Source organism: Bombus terrestris, chromosome 10 (assembly GCF_910591885.1).
Source record: "Bombus terrestris chromosome 10, iyBomTerr1.2, whole genome shotgun sequence".
NCBI lineage: Eukaryota > Metazoa > Arthropoda > Insecta > Hymenoptera > Apidae > Bombus > Bombus terrestris.
This window is the reverse complement of record NC_063278.1, coordinates 819,886-842,044: the sequence shown is the minus strand read 5'-3', so window position 1 is coordinate 842,044 and position 22,159 is coordinate 819,886. Positions and strand designations below refer to the sequence as shown.

Below are 22,159 nucleotides of genomic sequence, written 5' to 3'. Positions count from 1 at the left end.
CCTAGTTTTTTATTTCAATAAAAGACGACATCAACTTTGTCAACAATGATGATACGAACAATTATGAAAACAAAAAATTTGAAAAAATGATGGAATGATTTTGATAGTTCTACCATTGAATCGAATATAACGTAGAAATCTCGATTTCTACTTGCAATGTACTTTATTTTACGTACTTAATTTATGATAGATTCGTAAAACTTTCGTCTTCCTATTTCGAAGGTACAGGATGTAACTTTGATAAGTTAATGCGCAGATTCTGGTCAGTGTCAATTAAGAGGACAAGCGTTACTAATTGCAGACCGAAGAAACGTTCTCGACGATGTAGGGCAGACGCGGTACGATTTAACGAGCGGTTTTAGCGACTTTAATTATTAGCTTGACTGTACTCCAGAGGGTCTTTTAGTTTATGCAAGCGTGACAGAATGCTGAAAAGAAGAAGAGAACGTGAGAGGGAGCGAGCGAGATGGACAAAGGCTGTTTGCACCCTCGGTGTTAACGCAATATGCTCGACTCCGTTGAAGATGGAAGCGTTTATACGAGAACGCTCTGCTTGCCTCTGTCTGCCTGCACTTTGTCTTGTAATCGTTTGGCCACGTTTGTTCCTATTCCCTTTGTTCCTTTTTTCTCCCCCCCCCCCCGTCTCCTCCTCCTACTTACTCTCTCCTGTTTTGTCTATTATTATCCATGCTCTTCAATTTTCCCTCTTAATCCTAAATTCCAACTTAATCTCTTAGACTTAATAGACTTAATAACGTGGGTATTTAAATTATTCGATTATTTTTCTTTTACGAACATTGTTTTTTAATCACGATCATTAAAATTACGTCTGAAGTTTCTTCCGCATCCTCACATCTATACTCTCTTTATTTCAGTCTAATACAAAATATTTTTTTTTTTCGCTTCTTTCATCTTTTTGTCGTATTTTCCTCTTTTTACATTGTTTTCTCCCAGCGATAGAATCTTATCCTATGTTTCTACATTTGTTCGTTCATCTAAAGAGCTTTCATGTTAAATTCCTAAAAATTCGGGGATCGGCGAGAAAAAATTGTTTTTCAACCGTTCTGTCGACGTCATAGCATCTAATCGCTTGCATTTTATATTTTTATCGCTTCGTCGTATCGAGCTCAATTTTCTCACGTGATCTCCATTTTCTGGCGTTTCGTTCTAATACACCAGCGCGAATCTCATTCGTCTCCTGTCGGAATCATCGACGATCTCCCAGACAGTCGCGAAACTATCGAGTGTCTGGCAAACATGGAAACAGAACAGATTCAGTTCGTGATAGCAATAAAGTGTCAAGCTTACGGAGTACCGTTTGGACCGTTTCGAATTCGCGTGTCTGCAGGGCTGAAAACTTTCACCCTCCGGCATTGTCCTGCCAGGATTCTCGGTGTCCCTCGGAAAACTGTCAAGCCGATTGCGTCCGCTACGTGATGAGGCGTTCACTCGGTCGGAAGACGATAATATGCACGAAAGGAAAGCACGTTAAAAGGATGAAACTTGCTGCCGCCAGTGAAAGTTTTTTTTTTTAAATAGAACGACTACGGAGTCACCTGTTTGCGTTACTTATCGACGATCTCGTTGTAATTTTTAATATTTTTACTCATTACCACGTTTGCTATTGGCAAAAATTTCATTTCGTTGCTTGCTTTATCGCATCGAAATGGGACAGCGTAAAGATCTTAGTATCAACAGAGACGAAACGTAGTTAGGAGCCTTAGGACAATGATAATAAAACTAAAACTACGAGCTCGTTGTTGGTTAACTTTATCGAACGTGGTACGAAACGCCGAGAACATTTGCGTCGAGAAAAATATCATCGCTGTTTATTCTTTCACCGCTGTTTCCTCGTATAACTGTTTTATACTCCTCTTTTCTTCCTCGTCGATTCATATCTGTTTCGTCGTGCTATTGCGCGGCATTGTGTGCACGGTTTGCCGGATTCGTCTCCGTTGGAAAACAAAAAACAAGAAGAAAGGAAGACGACGGCGTTGGCCACAGTAATGGAAATCAGAACCGCAAAGAGAAATTAATTTCTTCGACGGTCAAAGGTCGATGAATTGTCTTCGAACGGAACGTTCATCAATAGCGTTTCAAATAAATTACATTTTCCAAAGTACGAAAGAGCCACGACTGTTGCCCCTTCACCATCGATGAGATCTACGACAGTAACGAATTCTACATTCCATACATCTTATATAATTCATATGATATAGTAAAACGGCGAGAAAATATCGTAGATCAAGTTTTGAGCGATTGTTACACAGGGGAGATTTTCCTTCGCAAGACCATCTTAAAACAAATTCGGTAATAAGTTTTTTTTAACTTTGCACGATCGTTTGAATTTGTAAAATCTTCGAAAAGGAAAAGTCTTTTCACTTGCCCGTTCGTTACACGATGTAACAATGTCTCCGGAAGAAAAAGAACGATCAGGGCATTATGAAAGAGGGAGCTTCGAGCTTTAACACGAGCGCAGACAGATCGTCGTACCATCCTTTTTTCACGAAGTTATATTAATTTAAATACGTTTAAGTTCATTGCATTCATAATATAATAACGATAATAAGGATTCAATTACCAAGTCAGAGTTGTACCCGTAACTGTAACTAAATACATAAATTTTTACACTTGTTAATATATCTCCAAAAAAGCTTTCATTTGTTCGGAATATATCCATACATATTCAATTACTAGAGTAACGAATGCAAAATTACGCATCAAATAAAATAAAGGTGTATTGAAACAAGTTTATATATATTTAATTCCATATTTTATTTGTTCTTCGTTTTAATTTTTTAAAAATTAAATCCAACGATAGAAATTATTCAAAATGTTTTACGCGATTCCTTATTTTCATAACGAATTCCATACCCGATAATTTCGTCCGAAGAAACTGACATTGATCTAAAAGAAAAGCCTACATCGAAACCGCAATATATGCATATGTGTGCTCGTTGTATTCTTTTGTTAACTTTCGAGATAAAAGTAACAACAAAAACAGTAAAATTAGTAAATAACGACAGATATTAATAAAACAAAGTAATAAAAGTAACTATATTTCATAAGTAAGTAAGTAGGTAGGTAGTTCATAACATACCAAGCATACAGTAATTTAGAAGGAACGTCAGAATCAGGCAAACTATTTCTCGGTCGATGTGCGTTCACAAAATATATGTTTGCTTTTCATTTAAAGCTAAATTTATCCTACAAGTAAAATCATAGAAACGTGTTTTTTTTATCGCCCGTTATAAACTTTCACAAGCTTCTACGTGTCCTATAAAGCAAGGATTAGAAAGATATAAGGGATCGAATGGACAACTTTTTGCAACGTTGACCTTGCGTCTCATTGATCGATGTAAATCACGTGAGATTAATTCCATTAAAACTAAATTCGATTAATAACGCCCGTAGCGTATAAACTGCAACGCGAGGGTAATACAGCTTTCTCAGGTCAACGACAGGTTGTCCCTTAATGCGAAAACATTGTCTCCCTTCGGTGCTACAAAGCGGGCGAAACTCGAGACCGAAGGAAGAAGTCACGTGGAGGATTGCGAAGAGCAACTCCCAGAGGAGGTTTGTGTAACGTCTAGCTCGCTTAAGAGACCAACGACTTAATGATATTGCAACTAACCTTTTAATACAGCTCGATGCTTATTACGAAATAAAATCAAAGCCAGTGACGAAGTACGAACATCGTCTCGAAGCAGCTGATAAACTACGGTAATGTGAAATATAAATGAAAATTGATACGACGTAAACTTCAACTTCATAGACTGACTGACAACTATACGTTAACGTCAACTGCCAAATCGAAAGACTTTCGAACAAATTTGTCATAAACGAAATAACGTTGTGCGTGCGTAATGTAAATTTTACTTACGCGATCGGTATTACAAATATCTGGCATCTCGTATAAAATCTGGCGTAACGAAGAAAATGCTTTCGATGGTAAGAGAGTGTGGTATCCGATTGGAATGAAAGGGCAAATGTCAAGGCTAAGAAATTTCATGTACAGGTACGCTTCGGTAGGATCGTTTATCGTCGCATTCGTAACACGGCAGTTCGGAATTACCGAAGTCCTGATGAAGGGCGCCACGGGGTGGAGTGCGAGAGGGGGTCGAGGGTACGTAGGGCAATTTTCGCGTAATTCGACGGGGCGTGATCGTCATAGCAACTCCCGATACCCCCGTCCACCCTCTTTGGAAGCCGGAGCCTGTTCAAACAAGCCTCAAACTCCATACCCCAGGTCGTATCTAGCCTCAACCCCTCTCTGTTTCACTCTGTTACTCGTGCTATCTATCTGCCGAGTCTCCTTTCACGTTCCGCCTCAATTCTCTTCCTCTCCCTCCTGTTATTTGTCAGTTTCGCTTCCCGTAACTATCCTCCTCTCTCTTTAGACGATTCCACCACGGATCTGGATACGTCGTTCGCGGAAGTTGCAACAACTCAGATTTCCTCCGCGCCGTGACACCAACGGCTCAATCGTTTCATTGTAATTACACGCTCGTTAGCGGGCCGAGCACCGCGCCACTTGTTTTCCACCATTTTCACCGACAATGAGATACGCACGGTAGACGTTCTCAGACAGCGTATTTTGTATGTCGCGCTAAAATTTTTGCGGTATTAAAGTAACTGTATCTGCGTACGTGTAATAGAGATCCGATAAATACCGCTAGCCTAAACCGTGCCTCATCGATTTCTTCTTATTTAAATATATGCGACTTTTAGTAACAAATGTATCGAACAAATGAGATACGCCAACAAAACGTAATATAAATAGAATAATAAAATTATAAATATCATTTTGATGTAACAGGGGTGTTTAATACGAAGATTTCCTCAACTTGCACAGCTGATAATCGAATCGAATAACCTAAGTTTATTCTATATTTTCACGCTTTTCCAATATAAAAAGGAAATTCGTATTATAGAATATTTTATATTCGTCTTTGTGCTTCTTAAATCGCGCTACCATATAATTTTTAGCTTATATTATTGCGATTAAGTATATCGTGCATAGACGATCTTTATATTTGTCAATGAACAAATATCGCGTGCACTTGTAATTGTTATAACGTCAATCCGCACGAGAGAGATATTACCATGGAGGAATCATTCTGATAAAGTATAATAGAAAGGAAGATATATTATCCGAAGATACATTTCTCAGTAAAATTATCCTGGTTAATTGGAGAAGACCAAGAGCGTGCAAATCCTTTAAAATACTATGTGCGAATGCAAATTCGTGGAAAGCGTTTAGGTCTTCATTTTACGCTCTGAGTTACGAGTTCTAAAATCCCAGGAAGAGTTTTTTTCTTACGTGTCGTTAATTACGAAAGCCATCTTCTTTGCTGTAATTTGAACTCATTTGTCTACGTCTTTTTCGCGGGCGAAAATACATAATTTCGTTTGGGTAATAAATCGAAGACGGTCTATTTGCATACATTTTCAATCGATCGTAATTATACGGACTGGATTTTATACGCTAAAACAGGAGGGCTCCATAACGAAACTCTCTGCATAATTCAGAAATTTTCCCCATTTTACTACTAATTCGTATCCCTTTATAGCTAATTACTTGAAAATTATAGGGATAAGATACGTCAAGAGTCGAAGTTCTTTTCTTTTACGTCTAATAATAGTCTCGTTTAAATGTTTTAGTCGGTTCAACATGCTTTATTTTTAGTATAAAACGCACCTTTGTGTCTTTCAATTATACTACTTCTATTTGTTCAAAATTATGAACATTAGCCGATCCATTAGCCAATGACGATACAAAGTTATTCGAATATCGTACAAAATGAAAGTTGCGTGAATCTGTAACACAAAATACAAATATCAAAGAACGACTATTTTCTTATACGATCGAATGAATTTAACAGCCATTGATAAATTTTATACACTGCAAATTCGTTGCGAGGGCATTAACCGATGAATCGATACTTGAACATCTTTAAATCCCAACCTACTTTTCTTCCATTTTTTGATACATCAACGAACACCGTTGTTTCATCTCGAGATACGTTACTTTCATTAACATCGATCAATCTATTTCGGACAGCAATCGTTCATCACCGATCGCTCAAAAATCATGATCGATGCCTTCGCCGTGCAATACCGGATAACCTTTTAACGCGTTCCAGATGAAACAACAACTCTGCATTTATAATAGCCGTATCTCTCTGCAAGCAACTTTCTTCTCCTCTTTGATTTTAATCAACCATCTTACTTACTAAAATATCTCACGCTGTGTATCGCAACTCCTTTTTCCAAGCGAAGAGAAACTACTCGCTACCTCGTTTCGTTGCCTTTCCTCTCTTCAACCTGTCCGTAGCGGTGTGAATTATCAAAACATTTTCGAGGAGCCCGAATGCGACTGCAAGCAAGGAAGCCGGGAAAAAGAATACGAAATAAGGAAAATCGGGGTGAAAAGCGAGACGGAGCTAGGGATCTTGGGTGCTACGGAAGACATAGGTCTCGCAAGCTAGAACCAGAGATAAAATATGAACGAGTTACTCGTCTGGTATTGCGAACCCGCGCTTAATTATAAAACCGATAAATTCATCCTGTGGGACACGGGAAAGACGCGTGTAATCCCGCACGGTTGATAAACGAGCCCTTGAACCCGACTTTCTACCTTCTGTAGCTATCCGAGCACCTTGCGCGTAGTTTCGCGTCGCTCGCGCGGGTCGCTTAAGTAAGCCAGCTTCCCTTCTTCGCGTTCGGTATCTCGAAAACCGGGGATCGTTCAGGACCCTTCGCACCCTGTATTTTCGTAGCTGCGAGACACGCCGCACACGCCTCGGCCAACTCGCATCATTCGATGCCTCGAACCAAGGCGGCTACGTAATTAGATCCTTGCCTCGTGGAGCTATGTGCGCGTAATTACATTTATGACGCGCCAACATGTGAATATCGATTGAGATGTCCTTGCTCATCGCCACTCTCGATCGTCCGCATGACGAAACGTGCGGCTACCACTCTATGCGTTACCGTTCTGTTGCTATTGATTGACCCGCCAATTCGTTGCTTATACCGCGGCTTCGATCACGCGAAAATGAGCAATATTCGATACGTTTGTCTCTTTATGTACGTTAAATCAGGGTTTAATGCGGATCAAGATCGATATCTTCTTATGGAAGATTGTGTATATTTGCGAAAAATAACTGCAATATTTGCAATAAATAACTCCTATATATTATTCTACATATTATAATCAAATTTTACTATCATAATCGCGATAGTCTTCCTCCATACAGATCATGAATTTCTCTTTCAAATTTTGATAGAAACAGCGATTGATATCGCTTAAAGAGGCGGCTATTTAGATAAATGACGTTTCAATATCGTACGAAGCGTAATAATACAGTTTCGGGGATAACTAGTTAAACAATTTTATTTGGAAAATCAAAGAAACGCGAGGTCACGGTCTTCGAATTAGTGCTTGATATCGTGTACACGCATTCCAACGTTGAATTTATCGTTTGTAACATTTCTGATTTCGACAAAAGTATCTCAAAAAGTAAGAAGTTATTAGCAAGAAGTAATCCAACCTTCGATGAATCCACGATTCGCGACAAATTGTTTTACCCAATTAATTAAAGACGCGTGATTCTGATACGATAGCATTTCTCTAAATTCCAATTACCTTGTCACAAATCTTTGTTATAATTTACGTTATTTTGCACCAAAGTTTTCATTACGATCATTCGTTGCCTTTTTGAATAACACAGACTTCAAACTCGTTTTTACGAAAATCAATTTACAAAATTCGACAACGTTCATCTTTCATGTCGCTATGGACGGTTGACCGGGTTGCACAATGGCGGGACATTTACTGTCTGTACCATATTGTTGCAATTTGGACGAAAATAGAATTACTCCCGAAACTTTATTGTCATAACCCGTGTGTCACATCTGGATGCCGTGTAATTTCTGAAAGTACGGTCAACGTTTTGAAAAATATTGCAGGACGCATACTCTACACGCAGAAATTATTCGATATAACCAAATTCTGTTGCGCATCATCCACGCAAACTCAGGCTTCGTAAAAGTTTGTTAGTTTTTTATTGATATGTTAGTCTATTAGAGATTTATTAGCTGCGGGTTAAGTATAAGACAATAAAAACACGTTTAAATCGTCAGGATTTCCTAGTTATTTTAACTCTGCCCTTTTATGCTCGGTGGTTCCCCTTTGTTATTACATCTAATGGGGAAATAAGTTGTTTCAAAGGTAAGTGTAAGAATAATATGCTGAGAAATTGATCGCGAGAAATATTGCAGCTAACGGACGAAATAAAACTCTAACGAATAATAAAGCTACTAAACTGGTACGCTTGATACGTTGTTCTGAACTATATAGATCATACGTTCCCCGTGCCTATTTCCACTTATGGGTATAACAAAGACAAAATATTGCACATATACATATAGATATGGTAATTTAAAAATAAAATTTAAAAATAATATCGATCTCATGTGTGTGTTTACCGAAAGGGAACAGTTTTATAATTAGTGCAATACCGACAAATTGTTACCTATTAACTTCTTGTGTTCAATCTTTAGATATTCAACGATCCGACTTCTTCGACATAAAATATTAATACAAGTCACGCCATACAATATTTCGATTGCCATCGAAATGATTCCAAAAAATCTAGGTTTTCAATGAAACACAAGTTTTTCGTTCCACCGTCCAACTTAATGACCAATTACGTTTAATAACTAAAACAATAAAAACGTATTTGTAATAAGATGTATAATAATACGAAACGTAACGAATACGAATCTGGAAAAGGGAAATGGAAAAAGGGAAACACGAAAAATCAATTGCTACCACTTTAACATGTTCGCGTCGTTTCACATTAATCCAGACCATTACTCCATTGCTGTAACCAATTAAGTTTTCATAATTAATCAAACTCTCGCTGGCTTCGACACGTTCCGCTCAAAATAGAAGAAACGGCTCTCGGTGAGTCGTCGTGACTACTTAACCCCTTATTGTCGACCTTTATTAATGAGAAACTGATTTTAAAGCCTTCCAAGGTTTTCGATCTTCGATCACGCAGGCAAGAAAAAGAGGATCCCTCGTTAATCACCGACGACAGACGACACGAAGGCAATATCATGCTGGTATCGAAGGACGCGTCAATGTTGGAAGGTGGGCGCTCAATTTGGCGTGGCTCCAGAGCGGACAGATGTCCCTAATTCTTAGTTTGACAAACGATCGTCTGATCTCGATTTTTCTAGCGCATCGCTTCGGTGTTTCTGACGGTTGGATGGTTAGACCGCGGATTTTTCTGCATTTTGAGAAATTCCAAGGTGCAAACATACATAGAATGCGCATAACAAAAATATGTATGAGAAGATGTATTAAAAATACATCAAATATCCAAAGTATAGTCTGGTTCTGTAGCAAGAAGAATACATACAGAAGTATTAAAAAATATATGTATAAAATATCCGGGGTAGTTACGATATCTAACGGATAAGAGCTTTTCTTACAATATCTGACGGATAAAACAATTTTCCAGCTACGTACCATCTCTTAAATTAGATTCACAGAGGTATGGATTTACATAAATATTCGCGGTCTAGCGGTGGTGATTCTTCTTGGTGGAGCTGTTCGAGCCCCACACGCGTGTCATCGTTTCGTGACGCTTTGAAGACAGCTCGGCAGGATGTCGAAATCGGAACGACTGTGTAATTACGCTCGCGATTCTGAGTCTGACACCCGACACACAACGACGCAAGCGCCGCGCCGTCCAATCGAACATGCCGACACGGCAACCACAATTGGTATAACACGTCCTGTTCTACGATTCCCAGTTCCTGTAATAATTCAATCTCGTCGACAGTTCTCAAATGTACCGGAGTTCCCGATGGCTGCACAGTAAGTACCACATAGTCGATAGAGCAGTATTCGCGAACTTCTTCGGGACAGCACGGTTTAAACTTCGCTCATCGTGACATTCGTCGGTATAAAGTAATAATTCGCAATGGCGGAGCACATTTATTCGAAAGTAGCTCCGATTTATTTTCTACAGTGGCATCGCGTTGATGGCCCGACCGAATATCCAAGTCTATTAATATAACGAATAATTAATTGACTATATAAATGCATACATGAATTACATATTTTCAGATATACGTATGTGCAAGACATATGTATGTGAAATTAAGATTTAGAGTTTAGGGTATACGTAAATCTTGTACTGCCGCGGGTTCTATGAACTGTTACGATACGGCGTTTGTGGTTTCAAAAGCAATAGACGCGCCATAAATCCACGACAGCTCGCTAGGAATTCGTGTACACCGAGTCTTCTTCTCCTAGTCCCAACGTTCACCGTACTATTATTTCGTTAGCCTGTCATTTCTCAAATTGTGCATGGTGCTCAAGATCCTAGGAGTACTATCAAGATCAGCGACGTCCACCGATTCGTTAACGATGCCGTATATTTCATACAAATCGATATAAACAGGCATCGCGATTCTACTGTTCATCGTTTCTATGTCTATCGTTTTATCGATATTCATTGACCTAATCGTTTGCATCTGACTTCTATCATTCGTTTCTTTCGTTATATCGCATAATTTTTGTAAACCACAGTGATAATGTGAAATCGTGTCTTGTATCGTTTTTACTGTTTTAGGTTGAAATATTTTGTATTTAGTTATCGATAATTCGGTCTTCGAGACAGTTTCGGACATCGAATCTGTCCAGAAAATTACAAAGGGCATCGTGGATATGGTTAGAAGCGTAGAAAGCAGTGGTGCGGACCGGCCTTTTCCAGAGTTTGCCAACTATGAGTGAACCTATCGCAACGACAAATTTCCTCATCTAACTTTCTACGCCGAGATGAGATGATCGCTCAATGCCACCATCACCGGCGCTGCTATCTTCACTATAACTCCACTCATCCACCAACCTGTTCCCCTCTCCTGTTCTTCTTCTTCCTCTACTACACCTTCGAGAAAATTAATGATGGAATCCGAGAGTTTTCTATAGGGAACTTCAACGTTAGATCCCCTAGCCCGGAAGAAATTCGCAAAGAAGGTGGAATGGAAAGCAACGACAATGGATTTTTCTCGGCGCTCGATCCGTGAATGGGTACCGCTTTTATCCCTTTTCTGGTTCCGTTGCTTTTCCGTACAGCTTACGCCGGGACCAAATATCATGACTCGAGTCGTATAAATTATCTTACGATTGGTCAATCCTTATCCGTTCCTTATGCCAATCTAACACATGTAATGTGTAATAAACGTAAGAAAGCAGCATTAAGTACATATCGTTTGAGGATTCCAGTAGGAAGACAAGCAGTATAGGTACATTTTTCTTGTTTCTCCGACGTTAACGTCACTGTACCTGTACTTAAATTAGGCAATTTTCGCGTGACATAATTGTACATTTTTTTCAAATATCCGATACGTTGACCAAATTTTGAAGAAACTTGCGAAAGGGTATAATTGTTAAACGAGCGTTATTTTACAAATTTCGAATATATTCTCCTATAAAACTAGGTAAAAACAAGCATATAAATAAGAATATTTTCTCTCTATAACTCGTGCGAATCCTCATACGTACTCGTACTTGTTACTACTTATTTTTAAATTTAAAAAATTATATATACGTAATGTAAACAAAAAGGGAATATACAGTTTTGCCACGAAATAAGCAACTCGCCATCTCCTCTTCTTCGTTTGAACTTGCCGACAGAATGAGAGATCGGAAAACGAGCGAAAGGTCCGTGAAATTGAGAAGCCATAAATTTTTACGATCGAACGAGCAGCGTCGTTGTTTGGTAAAAGACGAATAAAGAGCGTATAACGCTTTCTCACTCTAGTATTAGCGATTCCGACGTGTTCTTTATGCTGTATCTCTATGCTGTATATCCGATCCCGAACGTGTTGTTTATTTCGAAACAAAACTGTAGAATTTCATTGAAATTATCGGACGTACTTATTTCCTTTATTTTCAAAATAAAAGAACTTGCAAATTTAATTATCTACCTTTTCGCTGTTTGTATCCTTTTATTATCTTTATCGTCAATTCGAATGTCACGAAGAGACATGTATTGTTCCATCGAGAACAACGGGGATGGGATGAATGGGAGTTAACTATACGGTTGATTTGAGTCGTAAAACAAATAATTTCGATCATCTCGTACAATTCAATGGCCACTTTACCCGCTTCGTTCTTTCTCTTCTCTTTTTATTATCTACAAAGGTGGTGTAGGAAATATGGATACATCGCGCACGTTGCGTAGCCCGATCTACGCTACGGTGCAAGCACCAGCGTTGGGATCGTGCACCGGTTGGCGACAACGAAGCCTACCTGATAAAACAAAGTCTGGCTCGGCAACAAACGTAGCAGAAAATAATTCTGCGATATTCTCTGGAAGATTCGCTCGGCGAGTCGACGCGTCTTACAATTGCAAATCGTATTTGGATATTTCTCACCGTGGAGAGCCTATTCTATTTCCTGAGGGCTTTGTAACGTTGAATAATGTCAGTAGAAACACGTTTGTTTTCTTAAAAGTAAATGAACTTATGGCTATCTGCTTGTTTAAAGTATTTTTCGAAGGGTAAATTAATCATCCTTTCATAGTAGGCGGTGAATGACGCTTCAATTCAATTGTGAAAACTGTCGAATCACTGGCTCTTTTCCGTCCATTCAGAAAGGGGTTAACGCGATAAACAATATTTTTTAGGCTCCTTTGAGACAAGTCAGTCGGTGTAAAATAAGCTTTCAACGGAAATTGAAAAATTAGAAATTTATAAGAACTACTCCTGCCGAAATTGAGAGGTAGGAGCTAAGAGAATCGTCTATCTATCAAATACTCTGCAACGACAAGATCGTCGTGATATTGCACGATTATTAATATTAATTGTAGCGGATTATTAAAAGATACAAAGAAGATCTGAGCGAATTTAAGAAACGAGCAGGATATCTTTCTCATTCACTCATAATCAAATCTTGTACAATTAAATTTTATTGTTACGGCGTAATATTAATAAAATTAACAACGACAATTTCATTCTTTGTTATCGTTGTAAGTTCGTCTCGTACAATGCTATATGACACGATAAAATTTATTTATGAAAGTTAAAGTGCTGCAATGCCTGTAGTAGAATCGAGCTCTGTAAACATCACGGAGTGATCCTGTTTAAAAAATTCTCTAGTTACTCCGTGTACTCTGAATATTTCTTCGACAGCACTTTATCCGTAACTTTCGAAGAAATTAGTAAGCTTACGTGTCGCTATCTCACGAAGATACGCTACTTTAGTCAATTATCGATATATTATATCGATACTATAACATTACGGATTTTCATATAATCGAACGTAATTTTAATGTAACGTATCGCTTTAAACGATACCGACTTTATTGGCTTTAAAAAATGAAGACGGTCTAATTAAACTTCAAATTACACGTAATACGCAAACTATGGCTGTTCTTGAATCTGCTATCTTAATTATGAACTTCATCGTGGTAGACGATAAAATGAATGGAAAACGTACAAGTAACGTTTCTTACAGGAAGCATCGGAAGAAATGAGAAGAAGAAAAGAAGTCGACGAAAGGGAGGCATAAGAGGAAGGGAAAAACGAAACGGAAGAACAAGAAACGAGGGATTTATTCTTTGGTGTAAACGACGGTCTACTTAGCGAAGAACGATTAACGTTTCGCGAATATCCACTTCGTTTTCTATCAGCGTCTCGACGGTAATGAGCTTCACCGAAGCTCCATTTCCGCCACCAGAGCATTTATTCACCTTCGCTTGTTTGTTCGTCGACCTTGTCACGCGACTGAATTACAAACTCTTCGGGTGTAGCCGATGTTTCGCGAGTCTCTCTTCTTCGCCATCGGTCCTTATCCACATCGGAATTAACGAGCTCTTCGAAGAATCGGCTCGGAATTAAATCGTGGCGTTACCGGTGTGCGCTCGCGGGGTGCACGCAATTCCGCAACTTGAAATTGAATATACTCGCGAGAGAAAGAGGGGCGCAGGAGGAAGAAAGAAGAGACGAGAGTGAGCGTAAGCGCGAGCGGATTCAGTGGCTCGGAGAAGAGGCCTCGTCAGGGCCCCTGGAAATGGGGCTCTTGACGCGACGAATGAAATTATTAAAACGTCAACGCCACGTACCTGGCGATGAAGCTATTAGTAGCGCAGGCGCGGGAAAAAGACCAAGTTTGCTCGGGTGAGAGCGAGTTCAAAAATGTGGCTTCAACTTATTCCACGAGACCAGCCAGTCAGCAATTTCCCTGTGAAATTCATTTTAACCTTTCGTCTACGATTCTCGCGGACCGTGTTTAAACCTCCTTTCCTCGCCTCGCTTCAAGTTCAAGCGGTATTTGAATTTTATCGCATGGTTAATAATACTCGGCGCGAGTGAAGAGCTCAACTTGAACCGAAACGACAAATCGACTTACGGAATTTTTCTTTCTCGAGCACTTAATTCGTTTCCCAAATACAGGAGTTTTACGCGTCGATACAAGTTGTACAACGTTTTCTACTCTTTTCACAGACGAACCAACACTTTTACGTTATTCAGTTTCGTGCGTTATTTTTCTAAATTAAAAATAAAGTACACGTTGATCGAAGATATCGAAAAATTGGTTAGCTAAACGGTAGTAATCCTTTCAGTATGGTACGATTTAACGTTTCATAGCAAAAATTGCACTTAACATCGAAGATTAAATCTTATGAAGAAATCTTTTGCAATTTGTGGTAAATTACCGATCGAATTACCTACCGCTACAAGATGCGACGGAAAGAGATACGCAAAAGTAGGTTGGATAAGGAATCGATAAAGGAAGAAAGAGCTTTCGAGATATTTCTGATTGTAAAACAATCAAAATAAGCGTAGTATGGAGAGTATAAGATCGATGAAAATATTGCTTTAATTACCGCAGTTATGGTAAGCGAATCTGTTTCAACTTGCAGTAATTTCAATCTACGTTCGTCACTCGAAATAACAAATTCTACTGGATATGCATGGAAATGACAGCGATCTTCGATTTTTCCCTCCGATGTAGTATATAGAGTGCAAACAGACCGGGAAAGCAAGTGGATCGTTGTTATTGTCGATTGCACGAGCGGATACTACGCGGCAGCCGTCGTTTCCCATCTGCTTCGGGATCGGCAATCGGTCTATGAAGCTCCCGATCAGCGACTGCATTATACATTCACCCTCTAGGACCGGGTCGTAGCCTACCGTATACCTTAACATAATAAGATCGCATTATACAGTATACACAAAATTTCCAGTTTAAACGCGGCCCACGTTCGAGTCTTAAGGTCTTGTCGAGCGGGCGTTTAAGTTTCGCAACTTGGCAGAGTACACGAAAAGTTAAGAAGTACGACGATATCGCGCGTGGTAACGGCACGTGCGTTCAACACCCGCGAAATCGAAAGTTACTCGAATCGCGTAACTCTTCCACGGCGATTCGCTCGGCACCGGTTTCCTTGGAACACCGCTTTCATCCAGTTTGAAATATCGTTATACTTTGTCGCGTGGTCGCGTCGGGTCGTTCAACCTCTGCAGCCACCCTCAGTTCGGTGGTATCGAGTTCAGTTTGGTAACGTTGGATCGGACGAAGCAGTTGCCGAACAAACTGTTCGTTAAGAATTGGCAATCGTGCCTTGCTTATAACAATCTTCTTTTTCCTTCCACTTTACAATTCTCTGCACATTTAGCTTCCTTCTTTTTACGTCTACAGCGTGATAGCGTATCCTTAACGCCATCGTATTGATCTAATACGGTTTTAATGATATTCTTAATGATATTTCGATAAACGATTTCATACTTAGTAATTCGTACAATATCGTATACGTTAATAATTATAAAACATTATCCAAAATAATCGATGACTTACTGAAATATTTGGCTCGAACAACGTCCCGTTCAGGTATTCGACAAGATGTTTATGATTCAACGTTATAACAACTCGTCTGATTCACCTTATGTATCAGATATATTACGTATCGTAAAAATCCAATTACCGATTGAAATTCAGCGTAGAGAGATAGACGGGAATTGTACTATTGCGAATATTCGCTATGACAGAAGCTGTGTCAACCAACCGTATAAAAGATAACAAATTGAATCGAATTACATTTTTCCCGTCTTAATGAGTTTCTTAACAGGCATTCGCTTGTACTATATATAGTACACAGAATAGTCGTGGCAGATCGATCAATCTGGTATCAGATCAACGGAAGTTGCTCAACCGTGCCACGGAAATTACAATGTGCCGCGTTCGTTCAACCGTTGATCGTTGGTCCGCCCGTCGCGTTCGATGGTCGGGTTTCGAGCGATTATGTCGTATAATCCGCAGTGGGTGCGTTTGTCATGAGCCAGGCGGCGTGTAGACCATTGGTATCGGGTGTCCCCGTGGGTGATATTCCCTGTTATCCGAAACGCGAGGTTGTTATCCCACAGGACTTACCACACGGAAGCGGCGCTCCGTGGCGCGAGGCAACGTGGGACGGTGTGTGGCGGCGTGGGGCGGCGCGAGGCGGCGCGAGGCGGCGTGAGGCAGCGCGAAGCGCATCGAGGGGCAAGATTAGCAAAGAGACCCTCTCTTGCCACCCGGCAAGAAGGGGTTGAAAGAGGGGCGGAGGAAAGGGTGCGGCCGGTCTTTGGATTAACAGCCGAGCGGACATTAATCATATCGCGTCGCCGGCCGTGAGCTCAGTGAATTTGCAATTAATTGGAAATTGCTGTCATCGTTGTGTTTCTAAGACGAGCAGTCTGGTTCGTGTCGCGGCGCGCCGTGCGCGCCGCGCTGCGCCAGCGAGAAACACGACGATTCGTGCGGATCTAACAAGCGGCTGTATGTACGCGCACGTGCGGCCACGTTTCCGTGAATACCTATCGCGTGACGTAATAAATTGTTTGCGGTTTCAATTTAATTAATTAGCGGTCGCTCGCATAAGCGAGCCAGCTACATGGGAGGTAGTGATTAAAATGAAAAATGGACGTTCGTCTGATAACGAGGATTCGAGTGGACTTTATATGGAGTTTGTTGGAACAGCAGGGACCCTGCCAGTTCCGGATAATTTGATTTGAAACGCTGTTATTTTCGATCGAGGGGCGGGTGGTCTCTATCCGTGACAACCTACACGATCAGAAATAGACGATGAATTACGAGAGCTAGATAATTCTCTTGTTTGAGAATTTATTAGATATACTTAGAAATATTGGCGGGACGCGATCTGCCGCGGTATTAACGTTCCGCTTGTCTCGTTGATTTAATTAATGGCGAAACGACGTGGAACGTGTTCGATTAAATCGCTCGTAACGTCACTTTGTCTTTTACATTTACCAATTTATGCAGCAGTTTAATGAAGATAATACTATCAGCGATGGGTAACGTTATTCGAGAGAAAAAAGAAAAAAAGAAAATAAATAAAAGAAACCGAAAGGTCATACCGAACTACAGAATTTTCCGAGCATATATTCTCGTTTGCTCGTACATTTCTCCTCCGTTAACGATTAGTTCGCGATATCGAGCAAGATAAATGCTCGAATAATCTGCGTTACAATTAACGTTGATCGATCTTTACGCAATTTGGCAATTACAAATTACGACGATCATTTGCAAAGCGGACGAGGTCACCGATTTCAATGACTTTGAAATACGTTGTCATGGTCACCGTACGGTTACGTCGTACGGTTTTTAGTTGCATCAACATAATCAATGAATTTTACGCATCTATAGATATTACACGCATAGTAAAACGAGCATCGAAATCGACGATGGTTTCTGGTGGATCATCGACTACGTCAAAGAACGATACGACAAGACAAGGGGCGACAGGTCGCGCCCTTCCGGACAATGGAGTGGAGTCGAGTCGATCTAGACTACGGAGTAATATCCTTTTTTCGGCCGAAAGTACGCCCCATCGAGTTCCCATCGGTCCCAGGAGACCGACGGTATTACAAGTAATTGTCGCCCTGGGGTGGTCACGCCGAACTCTCCCTACGTTCATCCCGCCCTGCTATTCGATCCTAGGGTGAGACGGAAGACGAGAACCAGAACGACGGCAACGGCCACGACCAACGGAGTAGAGTACAAAGGGCATTAATAATTTCACGTTGAAATAAAAACAAAGGAACGAGAGAAGATATCGTAGATAAGGGGGAAAGAAATTCCACTATAGGAGAAAAAGGAAGGAAAAAATATGAAAGGGTGAAAAGATATTCGGAATTCGCAAAAAGAACGCTAGACAAGTGGGAAAGGAAGAAGGAAAGAGAATAACTCGCCATAATTTTGCAGCGAAACGTCCTGACGGTACGAGTAGCGAACCCCACTTGCCGTCCAAAGTCCTAGCTCGGGGGAGAAAGTAGCGACGAACTTTCGCCTAACAAGTGGATGATTCACAAATCATCCCCAATTCCGCGTGCGCCATCCCACTCCGATGAGAAACTTCGTTCCAGTCTATAGCCCCGTCCATGCCGACCAATAACTTTCTTTTCGTTCGCCTCGTTGAATTGAAAACAAAAAGAAGAAAAGAACGTCGAGGGCAGAAAGAAAGGAATGAAATAGAAGGAGACGGACAATTTGATTCGCTGTTTCAGGAATCTGCGGCTTAATCGAGAGTGCTATCGTTGGAAATTTAGACCCTCCCTTTTATTTGTTTCACTCCCGATCGCTTTACACGCGCTTCCGTTTTGACTTTCTTCCTCTTCGTTTCTTTCCTACAAATCACAAGACTTTTATAATTGCTTACATTTATTTACGACTTTCACATATATCTACATTATCCTACACACGTTAAATCGCGCTAAACACGTTTACATCTTCATACAGATATAAATAAGGGATTTAAAAAATTTTCGTTTTCTTTGTCGTTGTTTTATTTAATTGCTTTCTCAAAAGAAACGTTTACCTATACACACGTTACGAATTATGTTTGGATTTGTTAGCTACGGGAAAGAAGAGCACTCGGCAAATATATAAAATATGAATTTTACGTTTAAATATTATATTTGAATGAAACGACGATTACGAGGAAAACAATAAATATACGTTCATATACACGTACGAATATAATAATAAACATTTTTTAAAAACATCGTGGCGAATATTTAACATAAACGTTTCAAGGAGTTAAGGAACTGATTAAAATCTGCGACGAGAATAATTTTTTGCAAATTGACCGGTTCTGAAAGGTACAGTCTTAAGCGAGAAACAATTTACAAGGAATCTGCATTTCATCTGCATGAAATGAAATGTCGGCGGTAAACGAGGCCTTGTTATTAATCGCGTTTTCGACGGTGAAACCACGATAAACGGACAAGGAATACATTTAACGATGATGTCGGATAAAGATCGGCGAACCGACGAGCCGATTCAGCCACTGAATCGCAGCGCGCTTGCATCAGGGTTGATCGTTCGCAAGATAAACGAAACAAAGTGTCGTGAGTCACGAGGGCGCGTTCGAACTTTCTGGTCCAGATCGGATCAGATTAGACGATGCGCAATTCCGGAGACTTTTCGTTTGATCGCAGAACAGAGATAAACGAGACTCGATATAACGCGACGAGTCGGATCGGGCAAACCGCGACGGAAATTTTCTCCCAATTCCTACTCGAATCCTATTACGGACGAAGAAGTTACACGAAATGAAACTGAAGCAACCATAAATGCTACGACCGAGTTACGTGTAATCGAGATTGGTCAATTTTCCATGAACACGGTGCAGCGTTGAGATAAGTTTGGATCGTGCTACAAAATCTCGACTGGAATGTAACGTTTCCGTCGTTGATCGAACGAGTTTCGCTTCATCGAGCGAGCAATTTTCTGCGATCGCATTTTGGATTCCATCGCATTTCCCGTTCCGTCGCGTCGTGCCGACCAATTCCAATGTAAATTATCGCTCGTGGCCGCTTACTAGTCTTTCGCTCTCCCTGTTTTCTATTTCACTTATTTTTGCACAAAAGCGACGCTTTTAACTTACTTCAGAGAGATGCGATATTCTCGCTTTGGATCGAACTGTTATTCAGAAAAAATGAAACAAAGTAGTACGTTCAAACAGTCTTTTTGAAAAACAATTTATACGAATTGTTTTTATGATCGAATTTCGTATTATCAAATTCAAGGTATACGTTACCAAACTTTAGGGCATAAATAAAATGATGTCACGTAAATAAAAATAATTAAATAATAAATTATATAACAAACTTAAATGTACATGCACGTGTTCTTAATTCATTAAAATACATATATGTAGTATCGGGGCCAAAAGGCCTAAGGTATCGGCCGAACCGTAAACAAAGTGGCGAGAGCCGCGGCATCGTCGGATACATCAATGTGTCGTTGGGTCTTTTTAAGTGGGTAGTTTCGTGGAAAGAGCCTGCGTGACCCTGGCCACGGGCGTTTCGGGACACGTGTTCCGAAAGACGGGAAAAGGCAAAGAGACGCTAAAGGCAGAGGTAGTTGAGAAGCCGGAGAGGACGGATGCAAAAGGTGTGCAGAGAGTGAGTTGAGAAGCGAGAGCGAGCGAGTGTAGAAGCCGGAGAGTGTGAATCGGGAAGTCGAAAGCTGCCTATGAGAATAAGACGTACGACAGCATTGTAATCATTTCGTTGCTTAAATTAAATCAAAACATCATAACTTGTCCTTTCCTTTAAGACCCATTTAGATACTACATATATTAATCTTAAATGATACAACATCATGATCGATTGATCATTAACATTTCCTCACTTTTTAAATAGTTACATCACTTTGTTTCAAAGTTATTATTATCGCAACTGAATAGAAGATAATAAGTAAGTAATAGTAAGTAGTATATATATAAAGTTATTTTGTATTTCTTGCATTTACTACGTATTTTAGTAGCCATCAGAATTTTCACGTTTTTCGTGGCTTTGATCAAAGTGTAACGATAAAATTGCTTGAACGAAAGCTGATTTTTCATTAGAAATAAGTTTTTAGAAAGTTCCAGCGGAACAAGGTTCATCTATTACGGAAATGGGTCCATAAGGCTAATTCCAATTTTTCTTTATCTGGATTCATAGTTTCGGCCGAAGGGACGTAGGAACTGTCTTCGGGCAAAGAAGATAAGCCGAAACGACGCTTTCGCGACCGTGAGAATGGCGAGATTTTGTGGTTAACCGAGTTACTGGCAAATCCGAGAGATAACGGGACGAAGGGATGGAAAATGCTCCCACGGGGTAAGACGGGTCGTCGCGGTGTTCTCGCAGCGACAATAAAGCTTGTCGAAACCGTGCATTCGTGTATGTACCCCTTTCGTTGACGAGCGTTACGCAACCGAACAATTTTACTCTAGAACAACGCATAATGCCAATCTGGAAATTCAAAATTCAAAAATCAAAATTCAAAATTCAAAATACGAAATTCAAAATTCGAAATTCAAAATTCGAAATTCAAAATTATGAAATTCAAAATTCAAAATTCAAAATTCAAAATTTGAAATTCGAAATATGAAATTCGAAATTCAAAATTCAAAATTCAAAATTTTGAAATTCAAAATTCAAAATTCAAAATTTTGAAATTCAAAATTCAAAATTCAAAATTTGAAATTCGAAATTCAAAATTTTGAAATTCGAAATTCAAAATTCAAAATTCAAAATTTTGAAATTCAAAATTCAAAATTCAAAATTTTGAAATTCAAAATTCAAAATTCAAAATTTGAAATTCGAAATTCAAAATTCAAAATTTTGAAATTCAAAATTCAAAATTCAAAATTTGAAATTCGAAATTCAAAATTCGAAATTTGAAATTCGAAATTCAAAATTCAAAATTCGAAATTCAAAATTTTGAAATTCAAAATTCAAAATTTGAAATTCGAAATTCAAAATTCGAAATTTGAAATTCGAAATTCAAAATTCAAAATTCAAAATACAAAATTTTGAAATTCGAAATTCAAAATTTTGAAATTCGAAATTCAAAATTCAAAATTCAAAATTTTGAAATTCAAAATTCAAAATTCAAAATTTTGAAATTCAAAATTCAAAATTCAAAATTTTGAAATTCAAAATTCAAAATTCAAAATTTTGAAATTCAAAATTCAAAATTCAAAATTTTGAAATTCAAAATTCAAAATTCAAAATTCAAAATTTGAAATTCGAAATTCAAAATTCGAAATTTGAAATTCGAAATTCAAAATTCGAATTTCAA

General features: G+C 39.3%; 1 protein-coding gene and 1 long non-coding RNA gene across 4 annotated transcripts in view; one reads left to right on the top strand and one right to left on the bottom strand.

Moving 5' to 3' along the window:
• Window positions 1-22,159, bottom strand: part of LOC100649815 (tyrosine-protein kinase Drl) — a 104,976-nt gene that overhangs the window by 42,161 nt on the left and 40,656 nt on the right. The gene's annotated exons all lie outside the window — the stretch shown is intronic.
• LOC125385751 lies at window positions 9,788-12,004 on the top strand. The gene is made up of 2 exons (XR_007225335.1): window positions 9,788-9,895; window positions 10,656-12,004. It is a non-coding gene; the product is annotated as an uncharacterized LOC125385751 (long non-coding RNA).